Genomic DNA, 11,901 nt, shown 5'->3' on the forward strand with positions numbered 1-11,901 from the left:
TGAGCCACTGTGCCTGGCCTCAAGCCATATTTTTAAGGTGTGACAATTGAAACTGCGATAGTATTTGAGTAACAGCATCGGAGTAAACAGGCAGATCAATGGAAGAGATTAAAAAGTCCAGAAGCAAACCTAGCTGTAAGTCCCTGGGAATTCAGAGGTGATATTTCAAATCAATGTACCAAATGGGTTTTCCAAAAAAATGTTTTGGAACAAATGGCTAGTGTTTGCAAAAATATAAGAGAACCTTGCCTCCCACTTAATTATATTTTGAAATTCAAGTCTGGACACGGTGGCTCACACCTGTAAACCAGAAAAGCCAGTACTTTGGGAGGCCAAGGTAGGAGGATCACTTGAGGCCAGGAGTTCAAGACTAGTCTGGGTAACATAGCAAGACTCTGTATCTACAAATTTTTTTTTTTAATTTGCCAGGGGGATGTTGCCATCTGTAGTCCTAGGTACTTGCGAGGCTGAGGAGGAAGGATCCCTTGAGCCCAGGAGTTCTAGGCTGCAATGAGTTATAATCACCCACTAGACTAGAGCCTGGGCAGCAGAGCCAGATACTGTCTTTAAGAAAAACAAAACAAAACAGAACAGAACAGAGATTTGAATGAAAAGAATGATTATAAAATATGAGGAGAAAATTCAGATTAATGATGTTACAATCTTGAAATGGGGAAGTGTATTAGTCTGCCAGGTCTGCTATTAATATAAAAAAAAACCCTGTGGCTTAACGGAAATTTATTTTCTCAGTTCTGGAGGCCAGAAGTCCAAGGTCAAGGTGTCAGCAGGGTTGGTTTCTCCTGAGGCCTTTTACCTTCTCCCTATGTCTTCAGGTGGCCTTTTCCCTGAGCATGTGCATTCCTGGTGGCTCTTCCTCTTCTTATAAGGACACCAGTCATTGGATTAGGGCCCCACCCTTAAGACTTCATTTAACCATAACTACCTCTTTAAAGCCCCTATCTTTAAATAAGCCACACTGGCATTCAGCTTTCAACATACACATTTTGGGGGATGCAATTCAGTCTGTAACAGGAAGTATTTCCTAAGTATCACCTCAAAAACAGACCAGTCATTGATCTTACTAGAAATCAAAGGTGTTTAAAATAATACAAATCTCATTTTTTAATGATCTGATTTTTTAAATATTGATGTCTTAGCATAAGCAAGATTATGGGGATACAGGGCAGTATAAGTACTCTCCCACACTGTTGGTGGGACAGAACATGGATATAAATACTGTGCAGGGCAATTTGGGTTTTGTAACATACTAAAAGAATGTGTTTCCTCTACATTTCTTAGATTTTATCCTAAGGGAGTAGTCCAGGAGGTGAATAAAAATATATGTGCAAGAATGTAAAATTGTATCAGATAATGAAAATAGGAAACAAATTTAGTGTTAGTAAATAGGGGATTAGATCAGCCAATTAAGATGCCAGTAACCCAGTAGAATACTTTTCAGTCATTAGGGAAATACATGGTAAATCAGTTTTCTGGGAATGGACCTAGAATCTTTAACATGTTATGTTAAGTGAAAAAAATAAACTGTAGTGTGTTCCCATTTATTTAAAAAATATAAATAGAAGTATACATGATGGAAAGTGGTAACATATGATCTGAATTATTCACATTGTGCATAGAATATTTTGCTAATCAGAAAGGCAAGCTATTTTCATTTTTAAAAACAACCATTTGTAGAAATGAGAAGCATATTCCATACATGGAAATACATATTTAAAAAATAACATAAAATGGGAGTAGATAAAATACATTTGCTTGATGAGGGGGCTCAGAAAATAGAGGAAAAAAAAGTCTTATAATATCTATCAGCTTAAACATTTAGGAAACATGGACTTAGAGCTTTCCTGGGAAAGTTTAAGCTGTCCGAAGACAGAATGTCATAAGTAAGAAGGGCCCCTTGACACTTGATGAAAAAGAGTTTAAGAAACATGTGGATAGTGGAAGAGGAACACCCTGACAAACTAAAATTTTGTCCCCAAAGTGCATCTCTTAAAGTGGAAGTCTATCCCTACTATGTGCAGAGTTTCAAAATTGATATACAATTTAGGATTAAAGAAAGTTTTAAGTAATTTGTCTCTTTCATAATGCATGAAGTATTGTTTTCTCACTACGTAAAGCATTGCTTCTGAATTGTTTAGTTTTTTAAAATAGACATTTAATTTTTTAATAGACACTTTAATGGACATATTTAAAAGATTAAATATGTTCATACTACTTATGGCATAGGAAGTTCTTTGTTGACAATCTGTCTTACACCTAATATGATGTGATTTATTTTATTTTATTTTTTGTCTTTTTACTTCCTATCAAGTAAAAAGTATATTTTAAAATACGCAAAGTTCAATTTTTACAAACTCAATACTCAGTCTGTTGTGTTGATCCCACAACACACTCAAGATGCTAAAAATTCTAGGCTGGCATTTCAAATGGGAGTGAAACAGCATACTGCACAACTTTCAACAAGCCTAGTGCCAAAAGATGAAAAAATATATTTTCATTTATCATGAGTCCATTTAAGCACCAACATGTATGACTTTAGCATTTAGTGTCGAGAACAATATCAACAAGTAAGGGATGAATATTGGATTTTGGTCACATGTCCTACTCCATACCATCCCATCTTTTTTGTTTTCCTTTATAAAAATGGTATATGCAGGTATGGAGCCTCACCTTCACTTTGCTTTTGTATCTGTTGAATGAAGAGTTTTGGCACTAAGGGTACAGAAAGAAAGAGCTGAGAACTTTGTAAGAGAGAGAATGACGTGCGAAGGGAGTATAGGCTCTGTGGAAGGTGAACTTCCAGCCCTGGAAGCCGGAAGAATAAAAACAAACAAAAAATGGAAAAAAATGTTTTAAAGGTGAAAATTGCTAAGTACAAGGGAAGTTTTGTATTCAAATGCTTCTTAAAGGCAACCACTGCCCTTTTTTTCCCCTAACAAACATCCAGCAGAAGTGCTTTTTTTATGGAATGTATTATTTAATTCATGACATATGAGTCAAGCGCTGTACCGGAAATTTCCATTATATATTTATATTACTTTTAAGAAAGAAAAAAGTTGGCCGGGCGCGGTGGCTCACGCTTGTAATCCCAGCACTTTGGGAGGCCGAGGCGGGCGGATCACGAGGTCAGGAGATCGAGACCACAGTGAAACCCCGTCTCTACTAAAAATACAAAAAATTAGCCGGCCGTGGTGGTGGGCACCTGTAGTCCCAGCTACTCGGAGAGGCTGAGGCAGGAGAATGGCATGAACCTGGGAGGCGGAGCTTGCAGTGAGCCGAGATTGCGCCACTGCACTCCAGCCTGGGCGACAGAGCGAGACTCTGTCTCAAAAAAAGAAAAAAAAAGAAAGAAAAAGAAAAAAGTTGCCCTTAAATATATTTTATATAGATCAAAAATTAGTAAAAGTATTCAGGAGAAATCAAAGCAATGTTGGCTTTTTAAGTGTCAATATTAAGAAATTAAAAAGGATGCAGAATTAGAAGAGTAATTTAAGCAATCCAAAAATAATTTAATATGATAAAACATACATACTTTTAGATTATAATTGAATAAAATTGGAAGTGAGCACTTACAAAAATTTTGTGAATATTTTGGATATATGTTTAGTCAATAAATTGAATATGAGTTAAATGAGGACAAGATTCAGATTACTCTGCCTATTTCTTAAGATACATATTAGTGTTTAAATAAACCTCACCACTGGTATATTTATTACAACCATTTTGCATTACAATAACTGAAAATTATAAAATAAAATTTATATTATATTAAGACAAATGTAAAGAGATACATTTATATATATTTATGTATCTTTATATATCTTTATATGTATCTCTTAAAGTGGAAGTCTATTCCTAATATGTATATTGAGTTTCAAAACTGATAAACTGATAAATATATATATACTTATAAAGGTATATAAATATTATATATAGTTATATAAAGATATATAAAAATATACATATATAAAGGTATATATATTAAGATATACATTTATATATATCTGAAATGAGGTCTTGCTATGCTGTCCAGGCTGGACTCAAACTCCTGGGCTTAAGTGATCCTCCCGCCTCAGCTTTCCCAGTAGCTGGGATTACAGGCATGAGCCACTGCACCCAGCTAAACATATTTTTAAATAAAAACATTTAAATGGAATGGCCTTCATAGATCAGTTTGGTACATTTTTTAACATAAAAATTTGTCTAAAATTTAAGTTTTAGAAGATCACAGTTTCCGAATCCATTTATAAACTGCTTTTTAACGAGTCACTTAAAAAGCTTTCCACTGAATGCTCTTTTTTTATGTGGTAAGAATGTCAGCAACTTTAGACATTTATGATTAGTCTTTCTGACTTTTACTATACTCATTTAATATACCTAACTTGTTATTTAGGATGCACACTTGCCCTTTAAAGGCATTCTCAAGTGAATGCAGATATCTACAATTTTTAGACTGTAAAAAAAAATTACAATTTCTTCTTTTACGATAGTTGATAAAACTGCTTTATAAAAATGGTAAAATATAACCTTTTAACAAAAGAAAAATTTTAAACTTGAGAATGTCACAAAATATAAAGGTTAGGTAGAAATAACTATGATTATGTATCATAAGCACATTTCCAAGTACCAATGAAAAAAATCCCAAATGAAATATTTAAAAACTCAAAGTTGTTCCTGAGTATCACTGGGTTAAACAGAATTCAATATGTAAATCACTACATTTTCTTCTTCAATCTATGAAGTAAAAGCTCCATTACTCTGATCATTTGGGAATCTAACTTTTCATCTTTGGTTCTCACTTTGTATTTATATACCAATTTACAGTGTTTAAAGGCCTCTCATATATTTATCTGATTTTAGGATTGTATAATGTTCATTTGAAATACATCCTCATTTTTTATGTGTGGATACTGAGTTATTCATTCCATCTATCACCATGTATTAACTGACCTTTTTTTTTTTTTTGAGACAAGGATTTCTTCTGTCACCCAGACTGGAGTACAGTGGCACAATCACTGCTCACTGCAGCCTCAACCTCCCAGGCTCAAGTGATCCTCCCACCTAAGCATCTCAAGTAGCTGGGACTACAGGTGTGCACCACCACCCCCGGCTTATTTTTGTATTTTTTGTAGACACGGGGTTTCAATAATCTCAAGTGATCCTCAGCCTCCCAAAGTGTTAGGATGACAGGTGTGAACCTCTGTGCCAGGCCTCAACTAATTTTTTATTATATGACAGACTTTAAAGATTCAATAACAGTGGCTACGGAGTATGAGCATTGTAAAGATAGCAGTAAATATGAGGTGTACAGAGAGTACATGTGAAAGAAAACACATGCAAAATGGGGTCAAGAAAGGCTTCTCAGAGAAGGTGAGGCCTGAGTCAAGTATCATAAACAGACATTAGACAGGTAAAGATGAGCAGTAAAAGGATGTGATAGTGTTTGCAGAGCAGCCTGGGCATGGCACCAAAGACAGGCTATATTGCCCATCCTGAGAACAACTAAAGGACTGACTGCAGAGGCCCACTTGGAGTTGGGGTGGGAAAGTGCAGGAGAAATGGCAAGGGATGAGGTAGCAGAGATATCCAAAAGGCTAGATAATGAAGACCCTTATGTGCTGTATTAAATGGACCTCACATTGAAGAATACCGAGAACCCGAAAAACACATCAGACACATCAGATTTGATTATTTGAATGGTTTGGAGAGGGGTTATTGTGGGCATTCAGCCTTTTAGAGATGATAGTGTAATAAACCAGATATTAAAATTCCAAATAAACAAGATGCTTAAGTTCCAAACGAAGGTAGCAGCAGTAGAAATAGAAAGAGACTCTGTTGGGCTTATACAAGAGATTAAAATGTTATTTAATCTGGAGATGTATTTCTATAATTCACAATGTAAATAAGTGAAAATGAAAATGACATGTGAACATTTATATCAGATATCCAAAGTAATTGCTAAACTTAAACAAACTAATGGGATTTAAAAAGGATGACTGTATAAGAATAGCCTTGAATATTTCTTAAAACAAAGCATATTGGATGACTGTAACTGTATAAGAATAGCCATCAATATTTCTTAAAATGAACAAAGCATATTGGAAGCCTGCATTATATTAAAATATAATGACCATACCACTATCATAATAAAATAATATGATTCTCGTGTAGAAAGAGCCAGCTTTATGGGTCAGATCTCCAAAACAACAGCAACAATAATATGTTTTTGGTATGTCTAAAAACATCATAAGCAAAATTAGAAGGCAAAGAACTGGAAAAACACATTCAACCTGTAGGAAAGATAACGGGTTTATTCATAACTTTAAAAAGATCTTTTGAAATTACATGAAAACTGGATATAACAATGACAAAGCATATAAACTTTTCTAAATATAAACAAGTGGGCAATAAGCATATTGGATAAAGTTCAAATTCATTCTTATGCAGAATCATAAACATTACAAGATTATGCCATTTTAAAACATACTGAATTAAAGAACAGTAAAAAAAGTGACACCAATCATTAACGAGTATGTGGGGAAATGGCCACTTTATATATTCCTCATGATAGCAAACACATGAGAGGGAACTGCAAAATCTTTCTGGAGAGCAATTTTGGCAATATGCATCAAAGCCTTAAAAATGTGCTTTGACTCAGCAATTCCAGATCTAGGAATTTATCCTAAGAAACATACAGTTGTGAAGAAATTTAGTTTCTTAGCTGGTGTCCTCCAAAAGCCAAACCTGAAACAAAGCCCCATAGGTGAGTCCTATATTGGAATGTCAACCCCAAGGAGCAAGCACGAGGACAGGGAAGCAAAATGAGGAAGGAGAGAGCCAGAAAGAGTGCATTATCACTTCAGTCACCATCATAGGCAAGAGGTTGCCTGTTATTGCAGGATGGTCCAGGAAGTCATAGGAAATGTGTCTCAGGCTTTCCATCTGAAGGAGAAAGGGCACATTTATGTACCTCTTCTCATCCCCCATTGGACAAAAGTTAGCACATTTCCTGGTTACACAGGAACAGCTCCTCCCTATCCTTCACTTCGCAGTATCCCACGTGTCTGCTTGAGGGTCATTCTGTCTGAGTCTGATGTGAGGTGCTGTCAGTTTGCATGTGTCTAGAATGGATCAATGCCCTTGAGGTGTCTGAAATACAAGACTGAGAGGATCTGAAGTGGTGCATATGAGGTATCCAATAAAGTCCATCCTTTGCAACACAATGATCCGTTTGTGTCCCTCATTTGTGTGCATCTCCCTTGCTATGTAATGGAGTCTTCATTTTTGGTCAGAATAAGTTTCCTTCACTTCTTCCCTGAAAGAGGAGAGATACAAATCAAATGTGCCAGAGTCTCCTTCAAGGTGGAGGACAGCCACAGTCTCTGCAAAGACTTAACATAAGATGATGAGTGAGAAATAAAAGCAAAACAAAACAGAAACCTACCATCTCCACAGATACAACTGCTCCTGAGATTGTAATTACTATTTACGGTTTACCTCCTTCAATATCAATTCAAGATTTTCCTTACTCTTGGCCAGCACTTGGCCCCAGAGTGGAGGAGATCCAACGTAATCAACCTATCAAGAATGGCTTTCTTATCTCCCCAAAGAATGATGCTGTATCAAGTGTTGATGTCTGCTGCTGGCAGGTTGATCATTCAGCAGTGGCAGTAGTTAGGTCATCCTTGCTGAGAGGCAGGCTATACGGTTGAGTGCATGTACAGACTCCACCATGACAATTATCATTTTTGCACTACTGTGGCCAATAAGAGAGAGTCGGTCAGTTGACATCCGCAGGAAAAGTCATACTGTTCTTTGTAGTGGATGTGCTCTGGTATGCACAGGTGTTAGACACAAATCCTCATGCTTTGTGCCCAGTGTGACAGGTCCAATCACATACCTTTTTCACAGATTTGTCATTGGTTTTATAATCTTGTTCTTTTTAGATCACCAAAAACCAGCCTCGCCATTTGCCAATGTCTAGGGCTCCATATATATATCTTTATCCTAGATCTCTTTTCCTTCCATATGAATTGAATGCCAAATGTACCATTCACGGTCTTCCCACTCGGATAATTTCCCTTTACCACTGGGAAATTTGGGTCATCCCAAGCCATGCCATAATGCAGCACCAGTGCATTCTTAACTAACACTAAAATATCACTCTAACCTAATGATAAAGGGTATTGGTACAACAGAGTGGTTGAGATGGAGTGTCTGGGCCACATGTTCATATCTTTATTTGAAGAGGATGCTCCACCATGCCCAGGTCAATGGGCCCCTGCAAACTTTACTGATGTGGTAGGCTTCTGAATTTTTGTGGAGTTTTTTTGGCAACCTTTGACATCCATGGTTCTTTCTAAGAAGTCCAAGACTCTTGCCATTTGCTGCTCCCCTGGTCCAATTAATGCGATGTCATCTCTATAGTAGATCAACCAGTGACCTAACCTCAGAAATCTTATAGTGTCAATTCTTCTGCGTTCTATTCATAGAAATAGGCAAATGCCAGCAGTGGGAGAGGAATTAGACTCCACTTCTTGATGAGAGAGTGGTAAGTTTGTAGAATAACTTGTGAGGTAAGAGATGATGTTGTGGCTATCTTTGAAAAATATAATCATCACATGCATTCTCTGGACTCATAATAAATATCCATTCTTACATTCCCACCTCCATGAACCTTTGGACCACTTTCTCAATCTATTCCAAGAAGTTCCGGCTTCTACAATTATCTCTTTTGCTCTAGGTCAAGATTCAAGGAGTCATCCCAGAAGAGTATTAGGATCACGTCCATAATTTCTGACATGGCATTGAATCCTGAGTTATAGTTGAGAAATCCCAGATCAAAAAATTCTCCCCTGTCTAGACTTTTATTCCAACACTCTCATTATCTACCCAAACTGTCCATTCATACGTGGTCTCCTAAATCCTGCTAATACTATTAGTTAGTTCTTGCAATTCCATGCTATTTAAGGTATTTCTTCCAAGAGCAGAGACTGCACATAGTAATTATTTAGAGATTTAACCTTGGTCATTGGCCTGGAGGCAATGAGGTATTTCAAGGGTAAGTCTTGCATCATCTTGCAAGGCACTAGCCTCAGATGAGGTCATTGCAAGTTCTCCATGCAAGGGAAGTCTCCTCTCTTATGGCAAAAAACCTGCTTCGGCAAAATGGAAGATTCAGGAGAATGTTGGAGTTTGTGATTCTTGGGCTTGTCCACCCTAAAGTCCTCATTTCAGTTCTCAAGTCCAACCCTTTACCTATATGGCACCTGACTCTGATCTAGAAGATATATCCAGATGGCTGCATCTTAATCCAGTTTAAGCTCTGCCATTCTTATGATTGTATTCCAAACCCAATTTTCAGTCAACTCTGCACTGTAGCTGAAGGAAACGACTTTCTCCTTCAAAGCTTCCACACAGGCCTTCTGGGTTTCACAGTTTGTTAGCCTTGAAGATTGGCTCTTCTGAGACTTCATTTTCTTGTTTTTCAAGGCTTCCAACACACTTAACAAAAACTAGCCTATACCAAAATCCTTATAATCACTCTAGTTATCATGGCTCCCATATCATTCAGATGTCTCACCTTCTACCTATGCCTCATATTAATCAGCTGAAGGAGAAAGTCTTAATCATTGTGATGCTATTGAATAACAGAGGTTCTTACCACCAGTAGGGGAGGAGAGAGTTCTTATTAATGTCTAACCATTAAGTAATCCAGTTTCAAAACCCTTTTCTGAGAGTCTGCTTTCCAAGGCTATTCCTGGTACCATCTTTCATGATCTGTTTTCCCCAGAGAGAAGAACCTGAAAAAAGGGCTTTATGTATATATTGCTAAATCCAGTGGGACCATCTGAGAAACCATATAAAATGCATATCAGGTCTGTCCATCCCAGGAGAGAAAGGTAATAAGCATGTATCCCTCAGTTTTCATTCCCATTGGTCAAATTTCCACCCCAAGGGCTGTGGATACCAACTGGTTCCCTAGAATCTAATGTCTCAGAATCAATGGAGAATTCCTGGGATGAGGGGAAAGAGGTTAATCACAGGTGCCTGAGCCAAGAAGCTGGTCAGAGCTTTTGCAGTATTGATTGTCACAAAGTGTCTGAAATAAAGACATAAAAGGTCAAGAGGATCTAAAGGAGTACTTAAAAAGTGTCCAGTATTATAGTCATAAGAACATTCATCTCATTAAACTAATAAAACCGATGTAAATTTTCATCAATTTAGGATTTGTTAAATAAGTTGTGTATGTCTGTTCAATGAAACACTATGAATCCTTAACCAAAATAATAATAATAATAATACAGTAGAAGAATATATAATGATACCAAAATATTCACAGTGCATTTTAAATGGACAAATCTGGCTATATTGCCAACATATAACCTGATTTTATAAAACCAATTCTTTTTTGTCTAAATCAATATTTTCCTCATTATTGGGAATGAATAAATTTTATATACCTCTTTTATCTTTTCTTTTTTCTGTATGTCTTACTATATTCAACTGGGGTTCTACTCAGGCTATAATAGACATTATTTCCTTTCTAGGGATTATTTCTATCTTCCTACCAATAGAGAACTCCCATCATAACACTGATTCTTTTTTTTTTTTTCTCCTTCCTCTTCTCTCTTCCTCCTCCTTTTCCTCTCCCCTCCTCCTCCTTCTTTATAGGTATTGATTCACAGATAGAAGATGATGAATAAATGTTTCTTCTTGATTAAAGCCTCTATTTCTGAAATCTCTTATCAGTTACCTTATTTATTATAATTGGTTTTACAGAGTCTATAAAATCAAAAACTCTTAGATCACGATGAATTTAGAGGGAATCCAATTCAACTTTTTACTCAAAAGAAACCCCAGCTATAAGATTCCTGACAAATGATGTTGCTACTTTACACTTAATTTATTAGTCTTCAGTCACAGGAAGTTTACAATCTCAGGGTAAGTTTTTCAAACGATATGTTTGTCTCTTAAAGTGAGAAAAATCTTGAGGACAAAGTAATTTAAAAACCTTAATAATAATGACAGCAAACACTTAACATTGCTCTTACAATGTGCCAGGCACAGTTCTGATTACTTTTCAGTTAATACATTTAATTGTGACTCTAATGCTATCATGTAGGCACTATTCATATCCTTATTTTACAGACAGTTTAACTAACTTGCCCAAGGTCACATGATTAGTAAGTAGCAGAAATGGGGTTTGAAATCAAGCCATCTGGCTCCAGTGTCTGCCCTTTTAAGCGTTACATAAAGAAAATAATTTCCAGAGCTTCCACTTTTATTTCCTTTTCTCTCATTTGCCATTGCTCCTTTATTTTTTCATAAGGCTTCTGTGATCTCTAGGCCAAATGAGATTCCAAAAATAACAATTTTAATTTCCAAATCGAGGGCATGATTTCTAAATGGACCAAGTTATTTTTGTGAACTCTACATAAAATTCAGGAACAGAACTTTGGGAAGGAACTTCCAGATGGCAGTAAATCTTCACAGTTCAGTAATTAAGCCTTTTGAGAATGTTACTCTGTGATGGAGCCACTGCCTGATTAACTGTACAATATCAATTATATCAAACGGCACTACTTTAATTCTGTCAAAATTTAGAGAAATCTGACATGCTGACACGAGACTCTGTGAAGTGTGATAATGAGCTGCCAAGTGTCATAAAGTGCCACAGGGGGGAAAACACCCATGCTTTCAGACTAAAGATGATTTTTTTTTCTTTATTCACATTAAGGCATGCTTTATTAAATCTCATGAACATCCAGATGCACACACTTGTCCTGTTTGGAATGGACACCCTAATCTTTTTTAGTTTTTATGAATGAAGTTCAAGTCATATAAGCCAAATTTACAGAAGAAAATAAATACAACATTTTT

The sequence above is a fragment of the Symphalangus syndactylus genome, chromosome 8 (assembly GCF_028878055.3).
Source record: "Symphalangus syndactylus isolate Jambi chromosome 8, NHGRI_mSymSyn1-v2.1_pri, whole genome shotgun sequence".
Taxonomy (NCBI): domain Eukaryota; kingdom Metazoa; phylum Chordata; class Mammalia; order Primates; family Hylobatidae; genus Symphalangus; species Symphalangus syndactylus.